The 22,068-nt window shown below is 39.7% G+C and overlaps 1 long non-coding RNA gene across 3 annotated transcripts; it reads left to right on the plus strand.

Annotated features, from left to right (window-relative positions):
* The first annotated feature begins 1,454 nt into the window (after positions 1-1,454).
* LOC145659107 (uncharacterized) lies at positions 1,455-21,950 on the plus strand. 3 transcript variants are annotated; one of them, XR_014125117.1, is made up of 5 exons: positions 1,455-1,891; positions 3,622-3,804; positions 4,892-5,060; positions 5,216-5,289; positions 5,371-21,950. It is a non-coding gene; the product is annotated as an uncharacterized LOC145659107 (long non-coding RNA). The 3 variants fall into 3 exon arrangements; XR_014125118.1 differs by having other exon boundaries at positions 3,622-5,068; XR_014125116.1 differs by having other exon boundaries at positions 3,622-5,060.
* The last annotated feature ends 118 nt before the right edge of the window (positions 21,951-22,068 follow it).

A 22,068-nucleotide genomic window follows, 5' to 3' on the forward strand; every position in this document is an offset into this window, starting at 1 on the left:
TGTGTGTGTGTGTGTGTGTGTGTGTGTGTGTGTGTGTGTGTGTGTGTGTGTGTGAGTGTGTGTGTGTGTGTGTGTGTGTGCATATACATGCCCCCTGAGGAAGACTTCGTGAAGGGAATTAGGACATAGCACAGACCTCATGGCCAAACTAAGTTAGTTTTGTTGAGTGTGCAGATTTACGGCACATGCGAAGCACTTTCACCTGATTAATGATGCAGGAATAAAGAGATACATCACCCAGCCTACTGAAATATGGCCTCACACTCTATGGAGCAACCATATATTTCCAAAAAAATATAACAAATTAGGTCGGCAGGTACAAATTATAGGAATTTGCACCGTACTAAAACGTAATGAGGAGGAAAATATATCTTTTTTCTCCTCTATCTCAGCCCTGAATACATAAGACCTAGCAGCAACTTCACTACCTCTGTTTTCCATTTGTGGTAACTCACACTTAAGTAAAGACGCACAGGGAGGTAGACCCCGGTACTCGTGGTAACGCTGGTGTGCACAGGCGTGGGTGTTTAGGAATGGGTAGGGAGCAGCTAAACCTGGACACGTCTGGGAGCAGGAGCAGGCTTAACTGGGACAGAGAGGTGGCGAATTCATATCATCTGTAATCAATATCGGATAGTCTGAATGAGGAACTCTGTGGAGAATGAAGTACTCCAAGGAGTCTGGACTCAGACAAAGGCCATCAAGTCTTGACAGCTATGATCAGACCACATTATTACTCTTTCACTCCTCTGTGCTTTCCAAATAACTGAAACATCTTTGCAAAGCTGACACCCGTTGTCGTACACTCGTTGTGCATGTTAACGCCAAATGCATGTCTGGCTTAAAGACAGAATCATAAAAGAAACATTTATTTATCTTTCATGGTGATTAGTGGGGATTTTTCCTTGTTTCTTGTGAGAGACTTTGTGTTATTCACAGAGAACAAAATGCACTGTTACATTTCAGCTCCTTGTCAGAGACCACACACACACACACACATGCACACACACACACACACGTGCACACAGACTTACGCACAGATTCATTGACATATGTACGCACACATATATATACACCACAATCAGACAGAGAACAAATTATTCACACATATATAAACACCCAGACACGAGACACACATTTACACACACAGACTCCCTTACATGTGCACACGTAGATACTCCTGCTGTATAATACAGAGTTAAGTTTGGAACATTAGCCCCTCCCCCTCTTTCTCTCCCTCTCTTTGTCTCTTTCAAAGAGAACCCAGTTGGGTACTAAGGATGCTTAGATCAGTGTTGTGGTTCCCATTGTTCCAGCACTGTTTTTGTTTCAGTTTTTTGTTCTAGTCTCCACCCTGTCTGGTATTTTGTAATCCCCGCCCTTTATTGTTTGGACCTCTGTCTCATTTCCCACTAATTTACCAGTGTATAAATACGTTGTCATGCAGTCTTCATTCTTCAGTCTTTAGTTATTTCTCCCACTTTCTGACTTTTTCCTGTCGTTATGGGTTGAGGTTTTGTTCCTTTTTTTGGAGTTTCTCTGCTGGATAGCTCCATGCCTCTTCAATATGTTACTTCAATATGTTATGTTAGTCATATCCATGTCTACCGGCTTACCAACCATGAGCTGTGACAGAGGTGAATTTGGAATTACCCTCAGTAAACTTTACTGCCTATTGCACCTGCATCCTGCCTTGACTCGTCCCACGTTACAGAAAGATCAGAAGGAACCAGAAGCAACGGCCTGGTTTGCGGCTGTCACTTGGCTGCTTCCCTGCAGCCGCACTGGTTTAGCCAGAACCAATGTTGCTTCTCTGGGAAGAGTAATTCCTTTCACACTATGGGAGCAAGATCTCATTGTAGGTTGGAGGGATCCTCGTCAGGGATGACGGGTAAGTGTGCTGAGTTTTCTCTTCAGTGCCAGTGCTATTTTAAGGAGCACCCAGTGGTGCATGAGATTTGTTTACATCTTTGCATTTCTTTTGTTAAAAATGCTGAAAATCTTTTGTTACTGAGGAAGCTGGTGAATGTGCAGAAACTGTGAAGGTGGATGAGTTTAGCAGAGAACATGCAGGGTTTGCTGCTCCGGCTGGCTCGCTGCGATCCAGTAACGGAGACGGGGGGTCAGCTCAGGCTCTGCCACTGTTGCACATATCTGTGGATTATTTGGGGCCGAGCACCCCTGCAGCTGCATGTTTGGTGGGTGCCCAGGGGTTGCTCTGTCTGCACTTACTGCTACTTCTACTGCAGTGTGGCTGCTGTCGTCCTGTTTTGAGTGAGGGAGATTTGTTGGTAATAACGCCTTTAACTGTTGAGGCTGCATGTGGACATGCCGCGCTACTGTCTCCTGGATCCTCCTGGACTCTCTTGGATCCTCCTGCTGCCTTTGTGGCTCCTGTTCCTGCATCTGTACTGTCTCCTAATACTGTTACTGTTTCTGCTTCCGACCTGGACACTGTTCCTGTCCTCATCCCCAGAAGCGGTCCTTGATCCGTTCCTGAGTACTGTTCAAGGCTATGCTGCTGTCACATCCCCGGCTTCCTGTCTGGGTGTTCGACCTGCCTTCACTGTCCTATGTATAAAACAGATCAGTAATGTAGCAGTACTGGGGCATTATTGCCCATCACAGAAGCTGTTATGTTTTGTCCTCTGTCCAACTCTAGGAGTCTCTTGCTGGAACTCTGCAACCTACCTCTAGAATTCAGTACTGAATATATTAACCCTAGTTTGTTGCAGGCACTTCCAGACCCAAAGGCAAAATGTATTCTGGCATTTTTTCCCCCTTAAATAATATGTAAATGTCAGAATGTTTTACTTATCAAATGGGGGAGTGGGCATCTCTGAGAGTCTTGAATCTTGAATAGGGTCATGACTCTCTGGTTCTTGTTGTATGGTACGCAGTGTTTGGAAGTCCATTAATTTACACAATATTTCCCTGATACAAATGAAAAAAAACAACCCTGTACTCTTTTGCATAATGGTAAGTGCAACATAACAAAGTGCTGTTAACCTTATGGTGTCATGTAGAAAGCACGAGCATTCAAAAGCACAACACTCCAGCTATCACAGTTTAACACGGACAATAGCTGCATGTCACAGGTTCAGCACTAAAGGGCCTAATTGACAGGAAATCACAAAGCTGCTTCTGCACTCATCTGTGAAAACCTGCAACATTCATTTGATGCTTTACAAATTTCCCTCTGCAATAATAAATTAGGTTTCAATGCTGACAAATCATAATTCATGCTGTTTAGCAGAGCCACTGAGCCACTCAGATCAATGATAACCTGAATGTTTCTGTCATGAAAGGATCCAGCAATGAAAGTTATAGAAAGTGTCACCTTATCATCTGGCTTAATGTGTAATTTACCTTTTATATACTATAGAAATAATATTGTAACTTGAGACAAAAGTGGCTTCCTGGATAGAAACTGAACTCACAGTGCACAGTGAGCAGATGGTTGAGGCAATTTTCCTATTGGTCGGTACATAAACACTTTATATAGACATATGCAAGCTCTTGGCCCCAGCGTATCACTTTGCTCCAAGATTTATCACTAGTGTTTATAGAAGTTAAAGATGAGTGACTCTCTCTCTAACTGTGTGATATATCCATTCACAGATCTGGGAGTGCCAAACCAAGACTAGCTACTGGGAACGTGGCAGTGTTGGTTCCTACTGGGAGCAGATAATACATGAGGTCAAAGAACATAAACCCCACAAAGAACATGGAGAGAAGAGCTTTGCACACACACACACACACACACACACACACATTGAAAACAAATTCAGTGTAGGTAATAAGGTAAGAGGAGTTTATTTGTAAAGAACATTTCATATACAATGTCAGTTCAAAGTGCTTTACACAGAGTAGAATACAATGATGACGACAAGCTTATTACATCCTGAGAACTAACACCTCAGGAAGATGAATGAATTAAAAAAATATTTTAATAGCAAATGTAGCAATATATAAATAAAGTGCATTTGATTTAAAAAGTAAGGAGAAAAAGACATGAAATAACTGTAATGTCAATCACAGACGAAGCACGTGACGTGAAGATTAGGAACCAAAAGAAATGGAACCAAAAGAAATACAACTATAAATAAACTAGAAATGTTAAAAATAAAATGTTAAAAATAAAACACAATTATAAATAAACTGGAAATGTTAAAATATAAAATACAACTATAAATAAACTATAAATGTTAAAAAAATAAATTACAACTATAAATAAACTGGTAATGTTAAAGTGCTAGTAGTTCAAATTAAACATGTAAAATGTTGAGATTAAAATAAAGACAGAATAAATTAAGAATTAAAAGAAAAAAGTGAATGTTGAAAGTGCAGTGCTAGATATTTGATTTTGCATTAAAGTGGTTACATTTGGAACATGTCTAACTTAAAAAGGAAGGCTGTTCCTGCTTTTGGCAGCATGATAACTAAAATCCTCTCCTTGTTTGGTTGCTAGTGATCTATTGGAGTCTTTTAGGTTTAACAGGATGTTTCAGAGAGAGGTGCTTCATCAGCTGTGTAAGCAAATTGCTGCTGAATCTCGTAAGCTATAATATATATAATATACAACTTTCAGGTAACAATTTCATTGCTTATTTATCTTTGTTTCAGGGTTTTGTTAAGCATCTTCAGATGCTCAGTGTGGTCAGTGTATTCTAGACAAGGTGCGCATGGATTTGGGATAAATTATTGCTCATCCTCTGTGTAGATGTTTCATGTTATTTTATTTCTTCCTTAAATGCCCATTGCTTCAATATTTAAATAATAACCTTTAGAGTTGAGTTTTTCTCTCTCTCTCTCTCTCTCTCTCTCTCTCTCTCTCTCTCTCTCTCTCTCTCTCTGTTTCTGTCTGTCTCTCCCTCTCTCTGCATTGCAGTTACACACTGTTTTAGTATTCCTGTATGCATTTCTGGCCCCTGAGGCTTATGATTTAATGATAAAGAGCACATCCACATCTTTCTGTTGGAAAAGCGAGGAGAATGGAGAAGAGAGGAGAAGAAAGCAAGTGCTCGGGGTGTTTATCGTGGTCACGTGAGTGTTCACAGGTGTGGAGGTAAATCGCACGCTGGAAACACAATGTGTCTGCATGAGATGATATATAAATCACCAACACAAGAGAGAGCAGAACAGTTTTCCATTTATATTTGTGTCCACAATTACATGAATTCTGAATCTCTCTCTCTCTCTCTCTGTTTGATAGCTGGTGGACACCTGAGGGGAGACAGGACTTTCATTGAAGGATCTGGGTTACTGTTACTTGTGTGAGCAGTAAAGGTATACTCAAATGAAGATATCTCTTTCTCTCTTTCTCCTATCATGAAGCACTCCTCTCCTGATTGGTGTGGTCTCTTTCAGGCTGGCAGTGCTCCCATCCACAAGACACCAGTAATCACTGAATGATTCAATGCGTGTGACGATCACAAGTCTTCTACCATGGTCTTTACAGTCAGATCTCAACACAGTCGCTCGTGTATGGGAGAACTTGGACTGACATATTAGACTGTGCTCACCGTCGTCGTCAAACAGCAATGGGGAAAATCTTTTGGAATAAGTCCAAAGACACTGAGAATCTGTGCCAAAGCACACTGGAGCTTATTCTTGTTGCTTGCGGTGGGCCAACATTTTGCTAGGATGGTTTATGTTGCTCTTTTCCTGTATCTCCTGTCTCTCAGGTGACCTCCTTGGTAACTGAGTAACTGAGAAAACTGTACCCGTACCATAGCACCTCTATCTTCACCACCACACCATCCTTTTTAAGCCCCTTAGAGCAGCCAGACCTCATGGGGTAGGGGGGTGACATCTAGAGAGAAAGTAGCAATGTAGCTCACTCACTGCTAGCCCGTAATTGGCTGCTTCTTTGACTGTTGTATTTCACTGGGTACGTTAGAGAGCTCTATGGTCTCCATGGTGACATTGATTTGTTTACAGTTTATTATTTGCATTGGGCTTTATATGAGCCATACATACTACACACAGTATATCAAACAGAAAAGCACTGTGTGTGTGTGTGTGTGCGTGCATGTGTGTATCTGTGAATGCATATAAGTTCATGTGTAAATGTATGTGTGTGCGTAACTGCATGTATTTATGTGTGTATAACTGCATGCATTTGTTTGGGTGGGCATAGGTGTGTGTGTGTGGTGCATGTTTTGTGTATGCAACTGTGCATGTATGTGTGGGTGTCTTTGTGCATGTATTTGTGTGTGTAGTGCATGTTTTTGTGTGTGTGCATGTGACTGCATGGATTTGTTTGTATGTGTGTGAGTGTGTGTATGACTGCACGTGTGTGTGTGTGTGTGTGTGTGTGTGTGTGTGAGAGAGAGAGACACTGTTCATGAATTTTTGTGTGCAACTGTGCGTGTATTTGTAACCTTCTATGACATTTCCATCTGCCAGCAAACCTTTACCTCACCATTAATATGATTTAAAAAAGAAAACATATAATCTGAGTCTCATCCATCCTGCAGAGGACCAGAAGGAGGTGACCAGATGTTTGTGATTACTGAGAATGCAAAATGACTCAGTGTGAGCAAGAGAGACAGACCCTGAAATTGAAGACAAAAATGACCAAAATTAACAGGCAAAGACGGTTTAACAAGGAATGTTTAACATCTGAGAAAGTATTCCAAAAACTGTCCAAAAGAAAACACAGAAACCCAAATAACAATGGGAGTACCACCAGGCACTGCAAAAATCTAAAACAAAACAACCAGTTAAAGGAAAATCTATTAAGTAAAAAGAAGAGAAAAAAAATTCTTTGCATCTTTAGGAAAAACAATATAATCATTTATCAATACTACCCCAGTTAGAAGTGGCAACAAACATATTTTGAAGATCTTTATAAAATTCCATGATGCCAAACTTTAAATTCAGATAAGACCACAACCATAGAGAAACTTTCCAAAATAGAATAGAAAATAAAAGATAACCAGTGTCCTCTAGAGTACCGTTGTGTCTTTCACATTCGGAAATAAATAAAATAAAAATAAAGTTAAAATAAAATAAATAAAGAGGTTTCTCCAACGTGGAATTTAGTTTTCTCTTCACTAAGGCAATTTCCCAAAAGTTTCAACTCATATGAATATCACTGCACATATCTGGCATAGTACAGAGCCATCATACAGGGCCATAAATTCACAACAACACAGGCGACACAAAACAAAGACTCCCCCCTTGGTTTCCAACATAATTCCTCTCCCAATAAGGCGTCCTGTTCAACTTTCAATACTGGATTCACAGAGACTTTGAAATCTCCACAGATCTGCAGTGAACCACTTCTTTTTACCGCTGGAACTACTGGAGTTGCCCATTCTGACCATCTCACTTTGGACAAAATGCTGTCTTCTATCAGTGTTTGAAACTCTGCCTCTTCTTTGGGTTTATGGCATGGGACAAGTCTTGTGGAACATGGACACAGCATCAGAATTCAAATGCAGTCTGTGCTTTCATGTGTTTTAGGGATCCGATTCCCTCTTGGAAATCTGGAGCAAGCGACTGATTTATCCAGTCAGTCATGAAACGGCTGTGCTTTTTCTCTGTGATTCACATCGCGTTGACTGAATGCCAGTCCAATATCAGTTCTCTTAGCCATTCATGTCCAAACAGGGACACAGCTCCTCTCTTACGGACATACAGTCAGTAGACATTCTTGACTTCCATTCTGGGCAGTCACAGTAATTCTGCCCAGAGGAGCAATCTTTTTACCAGTGTATGTCTTTAGCATAATAGGTGAAATTTCAGATGTGAAAACATTCTTTGTGGTCCTTAAGAGATTACTGACAAGGCAGACCCAGTGTCTAACTCCATTTTGAACGACACCCCTTCTGTCACTGGAGAAGCTGGATAAGTTTTCCCTATTGGTCTGCTTTAGCTCGAAAACATCACAGCAAGACCCGTAGAATCTGGACCTTCGGTTTCATCGAACTTTGTGCACATTTTGCATGTGTCCAGGCCTCTGACATTATCGGCACTCTTTTTCTCTAACCAACAATCATCTGCAGGGACAGCTCTTCCTGCAATGGAGGTATAAGGCATTTGGCTTTTTGTTCAATTTATACATTGCAGCTTCTAGCGCCACTTTCTGTTGCAACTTGATCACGTCTTTGGCTGCAGTCTCAATTCAAGCAGCAATTGCAATTGCACGAGCCAGGCTGCTCCTTGTTTTCTGTTTAGGGGTGCCTTTGTATACTCTCATTATACAGTACGCACACCAGCTGGTCTCGTTAAGTATCAGACAGATTTGTCCGAAATTCACAGCATGCAGCTGGTCTATGGAGTTCAGCCATGTAATCTGATATACTCTTGTTTTTGTGTTGCTTCCGTTTATGGATGTGGAAACATTCACTAATGAGGCTCTACCACGATGTCTTTAGACTATTTCTCCACTCGTTTATTAGGCGCTACGATGCTGGCCAGCAAATTGTAGGTTTTAAGCCCCATTAGGCTAAGCAACACTGCCACTTTCTTTTCCCCAGTAATACTGTTAGCTGAACAGTAGTGTTCCAGATGCTCAATATATGTCAGCCATTTATATCAAAATGCTCTGGAAACTTCAAACTTTTCAATGCATCCAGCCAATGCATTTGATATTTTTCAGTCCATCACTTATTCTCTTGTAATGTGTCATTGAGGCAATGCAGAGTACTCAAGTCAGTTCTGCGTGGACCACAGTATCACAAGGCCCAGCTGTTTCATAACCATGGAATGTTCCCTTTGCCCTTCTTATGGCTGAAATAAAGACTCTTTGGGCTCTCGTGTAAATCTCAGCGTCAATTGTTGTATCTTTCACAAATATTCAACTTTAAATTGAGAGTACATATCAATGTGCACCACAACACACAACAAGATAATATAAATAGTACACCCTTGGTTCCATACATAACAACTACCCCGTTAGTATTCAAAAATAAGGAAACCACAAAAAAGGGAAAAGCACATAGAATTGACAATCAAAAATGAAATATAGCAATCTCAAATGAAACATGGATATTCTAAAGTTATTTATCCTCATTCTACAAAGCAGAATATTCCAAGTGAACTGTAATAAAGGTCCTACTACCCCTATATACATATATATCCAACCATTTAACCAATGTAATTGATTTAACCAAAAATAACTACACAGGTATCTCTAAATAACAATGCAAGCAAGATCTTCTGTAGTGTCCTTAATTTTAGACTACTCACATATGTAATTGGACATAATCCCTGATGATGGTATAAATGATTAAATATCTAGTGAGTACCAGTTACTAAATGGTGAGTATGAGATACTATCAAACTGTGCTATAGATCAAAGGCCGCCATGGGCAAATCTTTCTTTGACTTTTTAGAGTCACAGGTTGTACACAAAGCGACTTAAATATGACAAGGAATGGTAATTGATCTAGCTATTAAATATTGAATAACTTATGAAGGTCCCTTTCATAGTTTATTATAAATGTTTGTAACATTAGACTCCTTTGCTAGCTAGCTGGAAAACATCAGGCTTGCATTGCTATCCACTCAGACAAGAAGCCTACATAACCTAAATTTTATAATATTAGGATCTTGTGACTGCCTTGTGCACTTTCAGTATTGCTGGCTAGCTAGTTCTGCACTACTATAACACTTAACAACAAAACAGGGATGGGAAACTATGGAGAGCAGGTTATTAGTAATCTTAGTTTGAAATTAGAGTGGATGTTGGGAGAGACCAGTTGGTAGTGTTTTCCTGCTCAAACACACCTGGTTCAGCTCAGTGGTTCATTACCAGGTTTAGTTGTTATATCCGTGCGGGAAATTAGAAAACTGAAGCTACTCTCATCACTTTTTTTATCGCCTCTATAAAAACTAATGTAATCCTGCAATATGCATATTGAAATGAAGACTAATGTTATTTGTTTGCATTATTGATGTCTGATTTGTTAACAAATCATTCTTTTGAAACTTTTTTTCAGTAAACAGGTCAAACTGATTCAAATGTCCAATCTTTTGAATCAAACTTGTCTCTATCATCTTAATTTGCAGTGTTTAAGTTTGTTTTATATGCCAATTCTAGTGAAATTCTAATGACATTCATAGTTGAAACACAAACCCGCCCTTCGCAGTGCCTGTAACTTGATCCTGGTACAGCATGGGGATGAACAGAACATGGCCATAATCAAACCATAATCAGACCACTGTCTAATGCTGTCCGCCAATGGTTTATAAATGTGGTCGTGCAGGAGGCTTTAGGCAGCTACACATTTGTCTACCTATACAACATCCTCACATCATTGGTTGAACACAATCATAATACCCCTTAGGCAGGTTCTCCATCTACTTTTTGAAAACCACCTGTATGTGAAGCTGGATAAATCCATTTTCCATTCCTAGCCTGTCACCTTCCTTCCTCGGCTTTGTAATATCTGAGGGACGAGTCAGCATGGATTTGGCCAAGATTGAGGTTGTTGCAGATTGACCGTGCCTTTCATCTAGTTCAATATTTCCTGTGCTTTGCAGGGGTGGCCCTGTAAGCACTCATCCATCTGCTTAGCTGCCTTCAGCCATCAGTGTGAGCTGCAGTCTGGCTCCAGGGTAATCAGGGGCAATTAGCCACACCTGTCTTACTACCTACAGAAGAGCAGCTCACAACCTCCCTGGTACTCAGTCTTTGTTCAGCTTTCTTGCAAAAGGCTGTTATTTCAGGTAGAGATCTGTCTCTTGGATGTCCTTTTCTTCCTCGCCCCTCAAGCTTTTCTATAACTTTGAGTTGTGCCTTTTCCTCTTAAGTTCCCTCAACCTGTCTCAAGTTTCCTCAGCTCCTTGCCAGGTTTCACCCATCTGTCCCCTGGGGATTCATCTGCCTTTCCCTTGTCTTGTCTTTTATCCTTCATCCACCTTGGTTGAGAAAGCCAATGCCCTTCTGTTGAGCTTTCTCAAGTATTCTTTTAACTTGTCATCTTGATGACCCTGAGAGCAATGGTCCCAACCCCATTTTGGTTCTTTTGGTTTTCTCATTAGAGAAACTCAGTTGTGATCTAGTGTTAATTCCCTGTTGGGCCTGCTGTTTTGCATTTGTTTATTTGATTTTTTTCAGGCTCCCTAGAAGCTCTGTAGCTGGGTTCTCACACCGGTCAATGGCTTACTCAGTTTACACTGGTCTCTTGAATATGGAATGCTGTGTTTAAATATAGCTTAGGGTGAGACCCAAGTAGTTGAAGTTGGCTGACTAGACATACATTAGTTAGCATGTACTCACTTTAGTGATAGCTGGCTAACTTGCCCATGTCATTTTCATCTGGCTAGCATGCTAGCTAATGTTTTTCTTGTGACTATTTATGGCTTGATTTACAACCAAGAAAAGCACTGTGTGGTAGGAAGACTAGTTGCATTCAGTCAGAACAGTTTTGTTCTGTGGTAACATGTCTTCACTTCCCTTGCAATTTCGTTGTACATACTATACACTTTTCTTATAATGTATCTCACCATTCCCTGGAACTCCATTCAAACCACCAAATCAGGTGCTGAAATGTGTATTTAGAATCTTTCATTCCAATGGTGAAATCTCACCGTCACAAAGACAAATGCCTTTGCACTTCTCTTGACAAGAATTTTGCAAATTAATGTTTTTATATCAACTATTTCTCAGTTTATTTGTTCATTACAACCTTGCAAATAAGACAACAGTCCAGTGAACAAGACTTTGGATTGATTACATGTGCCTTTGGATTACATGGAAAATGATGATTCTCACAAAAACTTGGCTCAGCAATAACAAGGTAAACAGCACGATTGAGCTAGCATACTGTAACATCTCCAGGGCTCGTGGAGCAGCTGTGGACTCCGGTAAAAGCAAAGGGGTGGCTGTTTGTATTTTTGTAAACAAAGACTGGTGGTATGGACATCGTTATTACCGAGACTCAGTGTTCTGCAGACATTGATCTTTACATTATTGAAATGTGACCCTTCTACCAGAAACAGGAATTCACACGTACCATTATTACTGCAATCTGTTTCCCCACCTGCAAATATGATTAGAAAGAACATAGCAAACCACACACTATACACTCATATGGAGCATTTATTGATTTCAACCATGCCAGTTTAAAGGTTGTACTTCCCAAATTTCATCAGAATATCTCCTGTCCCATGAGAAGATTGGCTGATTGTCTTGCTAGAATTCTCTCTCCTGATCACAATTTCTCCACATTGACTGCCAGCTGGACAGCTGGATAATGTAGCTGCAGCATGTCTGTGAAGTCAGCTAATGACTAATGTTTTTGATATAACGATTCAAAAATTGTCTTTGTAAAAAAATTGTCTTAGCTCAGTATACTTAAACAAGAATCATCAGCCCTTTTATTAATGTACCAATTATGTACTGAATTGCATTGCTGTTTCATGATCCATATCTTATTTAAATCAGTAAATAGTGCTGTTTTAACTTTGTTTTACATTGTTTTATCTGTTTGTTAAACTTTTCTTTATTTGTTTATTGAGAATTGTGAAATTAGACTGCTGCTCTTGCTATGGTTCTTGCTCCCCATTACTTTTTCCCCCACACAATGATTTGGTGTTAAACAGTCTTTTGATATTTGTCCTACATCTCATCACCTTTTGCCTCTGATGATTCTGCACCACACAGAAAGTCTTGTTGGAGGTCAAAGAAGAGTATACTAGTACTTCACTCTTCCCTCGGTTTTCCTTGCCTTTTGGAGTTCATTTACCTCATTCACAGACTTACCAGACTCTTCGGCTGGAAAACAGTGGTTGATGTTAATCTATTAGTGCAGTCCTTTTACTTTAACAACTGTAGATGTTGCTAGGATTGCTATATAGGGTCACTGGAACCTTGAGTTCTTCCATTTCTTCTTGTGCACCTTCGTGTAGACCCAGTTATCCTGATTTATCAGGTTTCATTGGTTCTTTGTGGTGTAAACAGAATTCCTTCACCTGGGGATAGAGAATGGTGTATAGAAATTAGTATTTTTACAACTCAGTCTCTAATTGTTCCAAATCCTGGCCTCAGTACTCTGGCCTTGCATAAGGAATTGGCATTGGTTTTCCAGTGAGCATTTAATTGGTGTTATGATTTCTTGAGCACCTTATGCTCATCAGGACAAGAGGTAATGCAGCTAATCCAGTGTCTTGGTATATTTTTGCCAGTTTTGATTTGATTGTCCCATTTGCTCTCCTTGCTAAGCACTGGGCAACTGCCTTTGTATTATTGTGGTGAAAAGGCTTCTACCCATGTAGTATATCTGTCTACCTCCACCAGGCAGTATTTTTCCCCCTCCATTCTTCATATCATGCAAATAAATTCCATGCAGATGTGCTCAAATGAGTATGGCAAGCTCGGCCTACAATGTCTTGTGCACATTGTGCCTTCTGCAAATATTGGGGTTAATTATAAAATTATCAATCATGGGTAGCTAGAAGGTTTAAAACCAGCGTTCCTCAATGATTCTCTTCACCTTGCAGAGAGGGTTACTCCTTGAGCCGCAAAAAGGGCAATAGTTGTACAGGTGCTACCATCAAAGTATTTCAAAACTGACCTGACTGTCATGGGCTACCCTTTGTAACCACACAGATCTTTCTGGATCCATTGTCAAATGTATCATCTGCAGAAGCCTGTCATCTCCTAGAATGAGAGCATCTGATTCCTTGTGACCATGTAGGTTGAGAGTGGTTTCAATTCTGTCCAGTTTTCTGTTTGCTCCTGAAATCGTCCAAGGTACTTGACCTATGTTTTCACATATCGTAGTTTGGCTCAGTCCACTTTGTCGGCCTTTTGTGCTAGGTGCCAAAGCAGTTTCAATGAGACCTCTCCAAAGTGCTTTTTGTTTTGGCTTTTGCACTACCATTGAAGTTGTCTTGTGTAGGTAAATTATTGGACTTGGAATGTCAAGGTGAACAGATGGCTACTGTCAGGGTGTAATGGGATGGTAAAGAATGCAGATCATAGATCTAAAACTGTGCAGTGTTTGGTGTCTGCTGGGATACTGGACAGAATGGTGTTGGGTACAACAGGATATTTTGCATCAACAATTTTGTTAATAGCTCTCAGGTCCTGGACCATCCCCTGTTTCCTTATTCCAGGCTTCTTTACAGAATGGAGAGATGTACTTCAAGTGATGACTGTGGGAATCAGAACTGCATTTAATAATGCATTGATGGTAGACCCTGAGCCTTCTTTGGCTTCCCTTTGTATGCCAATGTTGTTTTAGTCTCTTTATTTGTGCATTTGTTTGACTTGGATGTTGACTTGGCCTGCAGATCTCCACATATTCTTGACCAGTGACCCACAGTTTGGATGGGACTTGTTCTAAGCCCTTCATCAAGTCATCAGATTCATCCTACAAAATAAGCATAGTGATATCTGTTGGCCACAAGCGGGTCACTGAAAATGAAAATGATGATTAGACGCATTCATTGTTTCATTGTTTAAAATCAAAGAGATTCTCTAAAAAAATTCTAGCTACCCAATCAGAACTCATGAACAGATCATGAAAAGCTCATATCCCGGTGGTGGACATAAAAGAAAATGAAGGAAACGAAGCTAGGATATTTCTGTTCTGACTGCAGTAAGAATAGAGATAAAAATTATACTTTGCTGTAAAAAAAAAACCAAACATCTTTGAATAGAGACTGCAGTCATAACTTGGGGCCCAAGAAATGCCAAATCTACCCCTGGGTGCAGGTGTGCTACTTCAACTGCTTGCCAGTGGAAGAACCCTTATACTTTGTAAATTTCAGCCAGTTGTTTCTTAAAAAGAATGGCTCCCAGTTCTGAGTCTTTGTCTTTCTTTTCTTGTTTCTTCTGTCTTTGTCTATTGACATTGGGGCATCATTTGCTCTTTTATCTCAGCCCATGGTATCTTTTACAGACTCATAACTTGTTCTAGCTCATCCTTCATGGGTTTTTGTCACGGCTTTATTAGGGACATTATAATGTTATCTTGGTGTTCAATATTGGACATGTTCTCCAACTCAAAATGGTCAAGTTCATTTTAGATCTTTCTTAATCAGTACTTCACTGATTTTTTTTTTTCCACTGAATGTGGCCTTGTTTTGGAGCTCTGTTTTTTCAGGCATGTCTTGGCATACTGCTTCCCCCTGTGGTCAGTAGACTATCTTCAACCACCATACAAGTCTTGTCCAGCATTTCTTTCGTTAGATCCAGGTCTCTGTTCTGAGCCTTCAGGCTTAATTCTGCTAGCTTTTTAGCATTTCATAGTATTTCTCTAGAAATTGTCTCATTCTTCTTTTAGTGGCTTTAGTTTTGCTCCTCGGTCTACTTTGTCTTTAAATGGTAATTTACCTCTTAACTTTATCTTCAGGCCCTCACAGTTATTGTCTGTCTCGCTGTCTGTGTAATCTGCAATGTAGTCCTCTTTCTCCTCTACCTTACTTGTGGTTCCATAATTGTTAGGACTCTTCACTTGATCCAAACATTTTCCTACACCTTTCATGGAGGTTTTTCTATTTCTGACATTTCTTCCATCGGTATGGTACTATATACAACTGAAAACTCCTCTGTAATTTTGGTTGGATAACTTCTGCTCTTTTTCTGCTTCTTACCCTGCCCTGGAATGTCATATCTCTGTTCTAGTTCCTGTTGATCTAGCACTGGATAGAAGCCCTTAAAAGTAAATTAAGTCATCGAAGTTTCTTGGCCAGTTTCAGAGATTCCAACACTTGTGTCTTTTCTTCACCCGTCTCTTCCATGTGTTGGATTTTTTCTGTTCTGTTCATCTTCTCTTTATCTTTTTGTCTTTCCCCTTCCTTCAGCTTTGTCATTCCAATACTGTTGCATCATTAACTTTTCAGCTTTCCCAGATTCAACGGGAATTTTTGCTTTATAAATCGTTCAACGTTTTCAGCGTTTTCTGCTTTGTTTCTGCATCTGAGGGGTGTCTCTAACAAACCTTTCCTAAAGGACTCAGCATGGCCTCTCACAACTGTTCCAAATAAGCTTACAAATAATACTTTCTATAGTTTATCTTGTTTTTCCTCTTGGCTCTGGTTTTGAAAGTATTTATTAATCCATTTTCCCAGGAAACAAGTCTTTTTGTAATCCAGATCTCACCTGTGAGATTGTTAGTAAATTGGTCTTCATAAGTTAAGCTTTATTTGTCCTCCACATAGGTCCTTTCTAACCAAAAACAGGGTTTCTGTCCTTTAGTGAATTGCTTTAACCTCCCCTCCTTTATGGACATTTATGTCTTATTCAGAATCAATTCCCATCGTCCAATCCCAAAAGTTTTATTGTTATTATTTGTGTCAGTATGCAGAAAATGTAGCACTCCAAATTTTACAAAATTAAGAAAAAAAATGTATTAGGTAGTATATGGTTGTATAATTAAGAGGGCCTAAATAGTGCGTTTGGTGACGCAAACGACAGAATCTACTAACGCTAAACACAAGACTAATATTTGTGGCACCGCTTTTACTAGTCCTGAAACGCTAATGCTAATGCTAAATGCTAATGCTAAATGCTAAATGCTAAATGCTAATACTAAGCCATCAAGAAACTGTGTTCCTGCAAATGCTAACTCTTAAATTTATGATAACTCTAAATGCTAACACTAAATTCTAAGAATAATGTTGCCTGAGGAAGAGGAAGTGAGTTGGCCATGCACTGCCGGGGCAGACAGCAAACGAGAGAAAAGATTATCTTAATTATAAAGATTATATATTATTAATATATTCTCATTTTACACGATTACATAAGTTTTCATGGGCAGTGTGACATATTGTTACTACATAAATCAATTATTAGCCTAATTTGTATTGAGTGAAATGTCAGCAAGACAGAAATCAAACCAACTAGCAGTAAAAAAAACAAAAACAAAAACACAAAAAACCCCCCAAAAAACCCACTTCGTTCAGTCAACATAAACAGTATAAACACAAGCATAACATAACAGAAACTCAGCTAGTTGTTATTTGTGCTTATATACGCACTCACATCCTCATACAGTTAAAATGTGCCCACCTTACTTTTAGCTAGTTCATAACCCAAACAGCACTTCAAACTAACAAATTAACATACACCACATAAAACACAATCCACTAGTTGAAAAGTCTGCTAAAAGCCTTTAATGGAGCAGCACACAATATTATGGAGATGAGAAAAAATATTTTATTCAGACTCTGAATATGATGTTCATAAGAAATGACAGAGTCAACAAGTAAAGCCAAATTTGAAAAAAAAAAAACCATTCAAAAAGACAAGGGCACATATAAATAACCACTTTAAACAAACGTTTTCATTAGACTTATTTATAGGACCAATAATAATTGCTTTCAGGGCTCATATGTTCAGATGATCTTATTTCTTTTAATTTAGTGGTTCCTTACAAATAAGTTCTTAAAAATTTTTTTAATTAAAACAAAAAAGAATAAACTGTAAATCAGGCGTCATAAAAATTCACTAATTCAGTAGACATTTTTCAGCAGTTCTGATGTGTACTTTCCTGAAGACTGATTTGTCAGATACAAAAATGCCATTTTAACAAGGCAGATATGTAGTCCACATTAAGGCCACTTCACATTTATAATTCCATCAGATTTGGTTTTCTGTTTTATTGGACTTACAAGCCTAAAAGGTAATTTAACAAGAATCAGGTTATGATCTTAAGGAGACTGATTTATGTACAATTATTTTGTCCCATACATGCTGTACACGAATAAGTAGTTACCTACAAAGAATGCAATGCAAAAACATCAACACAGTGTATGGGAACGGTAGAAAACATATCAGCATGAAAGGAAAGACAAATCCTGAACATTTAGAAATCCTGGCCGAGCACATTTTTTAGGTCCCAAAAAGAGGATGTGTGGTCACCCTAATTTTGGACATTATATGGCTGAATTGTTATTCATACATTATGGATGTGCTTGTTGTATTATAGAGTTAAAAATGTCCAATTAGGCAGAATCTGTAACCACTGATATAAAGTTTAATTAAATTCCAACTGAGTTGACATTGCTAGCTAGCCAATATGATTAGTTTGTGCATGAATGTCACGCTTGCTGCCTTTGACTAACTCGCTGAATAAACCTAACCTGCCTGATTTTATCTGTGAGTGTCTGGGTTCCTACCATGCAGATGGCAGATAGAGACTCTATACTTACCCAGCAACAGAGTGAGCTGTAAAAGCAACTCAGTTACATGGCCAAAAATATGAAGAAATTCTGTTATTCTGCAGTCCGTATATATAACCGAGGGTTTCACCAAACCCTCAAGTGTCTGCCAGTTTGTCTTTCCAGTGAGAAAGCCAGACAAATACGATGGGAAACCAAATGACTGTGAGGGTGTCCTGCTGCAGTGCTCTCTGTGCTTTGCCAACTCTTCTAGTTCTGATCAGGCGTCTCACTTAATGAGCTATGCACTGGACCGGGCAACTGCCGTGTGGCCCCGAATACAGACTACAAACTATGGTCATTTCAAGCAAGAATTCATATTCATATTCAAGAATTCATTTTCGACCACCCTAACAAAGGAAGATCCTACAGGCAGTTGATAGACAAGATTCGTCAAGGTAATTGCTCAGTATGTGACTGTGCATTGGAGTTCCACATATTGGCTGCAGGACTCGACTGGAATGAATCTGCCTTGTTTGTTATTTACGGCATCTGTACATATGAGTCCTTGCAAGGAAAAACCATACAGGTCCGTTTACTGTTGTTCCACATCCTACAAAATAAAAAAAAACATAATATAAAGTATTATCAAAAGTTTTATTTTTAAATGCCCACATGAATTAAGTCTAAATAAATTATATTTAACATTTTAATGTAAGTTTAATATAAAAAGGTTGTACAAAATCAAAAACTAAAACAAATGACACAAAAAGGGTAAATGGCTGATATATGGGTTTTCGTTGCAAGGGCTTATATATTTTCTCCGATTTTGCATGTAAAAATGAGGGTCTGGATTTGGAGGAACTTCTCTCCCTCACTGTTCATGTCGACCACATTGTTAATCCAGAGGAAGGAGGAGCCACAAAGCCTTCATATGAGAACTCGAGGTTATGTTGAGTTCAGTCCTTCTTCTGAACACTTTTCCAAGACACCCACAGAAACCGATGTCTATCCCACAAGGCTACAGAATGGTCCATGCCCCCTGCTGCGATGAAGTGGGCCTTGTCCAGCATGAATCCAGTGTGCAGTCAACTATTTGTTGTACTCCTACCCTTGGCCAGTGGTGGGTTTCTCCACCAAGACATTTGTCATGCTTGTAACTTTGTACTGCCCCTAATCCTGGCTCTGTTCCAGTGCTGATTGTCTTCGGTGCTGAAAGGAACTTCATTCATGCCTGCCAAGCAGCTGTGCTCACGTCAAACACAACTTGGCATCGCATTGGACACCTTGGGCACCCCCATGAGACTGTCGGCACTGGATGGAAGATCTGTGGAAGAAGGGGTCATGTCTTCTAACACTAAACCTGTCTGGATGGACTCCAGCAGACTTCTTTCCAAACGTATTACATTCTTTATCAATGACTCTGCTGACTATGTGATTATTCTAGTTTTTTCCTGGCTTCAGTGTCACAACCCCATATCTCCTTGCCAACACGGGACATTATCTCTTGGTTACCTTATTGTTTTAAGAACGGTTTGTCTTATCTCATGGTGCCCAATCAACATCTACTGGAAGCCCACAGTCCAACCTCATAGTTGTGCCCCCCCGAAGTGTTCAAACCTTACAGAGAACTTCAGTAAGAAGTTCACTCCTATGATCCAATTTATCCAAACATCTACCTTTTTAGCTGCCACCAGATTTTGATTTGTAGGGAAAAAAAAACTACGGTCGTATATAGGTCCTGTATACTGTCCTGTACAACAATAATCACAAGTACTTATGAAACACTAAACACCTTATTCCCTGTCAAGCCGGTTGGTCTCTTTTCTTTTCTAGGTTTCAATTCTCCATCATTTATCACCCTGTAATATTAAGGTGAACATGTTGTCCTAGGTTAGGAGTGTAGAGTCCCCAGTCCCAGACTAATAATATTAACATCCTGCTCCCTGAATGCATGGTCACTTTGATCAGACTGACGATGAAATTGATCAAGAAATAAATAATGTATCCATCAACAGATTAACTTTATGTTCCTTTTCTGTGTCGAGATCATCTTATTACATGGGCTCACTCCTCCCTCATTCAGCAACTCCTGTCTAGATGATATTGGTGTGAGAACATATTATCAGACAAATTTGTAGCTTCCTGTACCGCATGCTCACAGTGTAAAACTTCTAAAGCCCTGATTGGTGGAAAGCTGCTTCCTATTCCCTGTTCTGTCACTTCCTTGGTCTCACCTGGCAGCCGATTTTGTTACTGACCTTCCCCATCCTAGTCTTTTACAGCCATCTTAACGATAGTAGACAGGTTTTAATGAGGGTCAGGTTTATCCCCTTTGAGGGGTTACGCACAGACTTCCAAACCAATTAAGTCCTTTTTAATCATGTTTTTTATTATTTGGTGTTCTTAAGGACATTGTGTTCAATAGAAGACCCCAATTCACCTCACGCATCTGGTCTGTCTTCTTGGAATTACTGAATGACCATCAGCATTACCTCAGGTTATGACCCCCAGTTGAACAGTCAATGTAAGAAGGTTAATCAGGAGATAAGAAAGACTGTTCTATCATGACAACCAGTCAGATTGGAGTCAATGTATCTCTTGAGCAGAAATTCTTCCACAGGAGCATCCCTCTTTGAGTAATCCGTTGGGTCATCAGCCTCCTTAGTTGCTCCAGACCACTGATCTTTCCAACATCCTGCTACATGTCTGGATGCAGCAGAGTGAGAGGGTCTAGGAGGAAACAGCACATTGATGGGACCACTGATCTTTCCAACATCCTGCTACATGTCTGGATGCAGCGGAGTGAGAGGGTCTGGGAGGAAACAGCACATTGATGGGACCACTGATCTTTCCAACATCCTGCTACATGTCTGGATGCAGCGGAGTGAGAGGGTCTGGGAGGAAACAGCACATTGATGGGACCACTGATCTTTCCAACATCCTGCTACATGTCTGGATGCAGCGGAGTGAGAGGGTCTGGGAGGAAACAGCACATTGATGGGACCTTTCATTGTCACAAGACTCATGCAGATCGGCGGCAAGAGGCTCCCATTTTTATTCAGGGGACCGGCTATCCAATCAGGAGACAGGGTTTGGCTATCCAATCAGTGGACATGGTCTGGCTGTCCACTTAGACTTTAGAGTATCTGAGGGAAATAACCAGCTCCAACCCAAGCATACTGGTCTGTTTAAGATCAAGTAACAAGTTAGCAACATATCAACTAGATTTACCTATTTGATACAATGTGGTAATTCTTTCCATGTTTCCCTTCATCCCTCAAACCCATCATCCCAGGTTGACTGGATGAGTTATTGCCCAATGCCTACATTTAGATCAGCCACTTGCCAACAGCCCTCCTGTTACTCCAACCAGTTCCACAAGTGAGATCCAGCTCCTCTGTTTCGCCTCCTGCTTATGGATTGTTTCCATTTGTTCTTAGTTACATCTGCTTATTTAATCTGACTGTATTCACTTACCTGTTGTGAAGCATTGCTGTGTTTCATCCATACATTCTGAGTGTTCCCTGTGTTTGCCCCTCAGGTTATTGGCCTGTTTTGACTCCTGTTTTTTTGTCTCAGACTGATCCATTTCTGGTTTGTTCATGTATTCCAACTGTTGTTTCGTTTTGTACTTTTCGGACTGTTTTCTTGTTTATCCTTTGCCTGTTCCGTTTGTACTCTTATTGCCCTCTCTGGATTTTGAGCTGCGTCTGTTTAATGGCCATATATTCAGATAATCCTGTTAATCCTGATAATTATTTTCTGAATAAACCTACCATGTCTGATTTTATGTGCGGACATCTGGGTTCAATTTGTTGCGTTACAACGAATAGCAATTATCTTTTCATTATTATACTAATGCTTGTCCTAGATTACTTAGCTAGCTAACCTAGAAAATATCACCAACAGAGAAAGACTAGACAAATTAATATTAATTTTGTATTTTATGGTAATTTAAATTCATAGTCAAGCCATAATTACTGAACGTGTATAGGAAAA

The sequence above is a fragment of the Electrophorus electricus genome, chromosome 8, assembly GCF_041902795.1.
Source record: "Electrophorus electricus isolate QZ-2024a chromosome 8, ASM4190279v1, whole genome shotgun sequence".
Taxonomy (NCBI): domain Eukaryota; kingdom Metazoa; phylum Chordata; class Actinopteri; order Gymnotiformes; family Gymnotidae; genus Electrophorus; species Electrophorus electricus.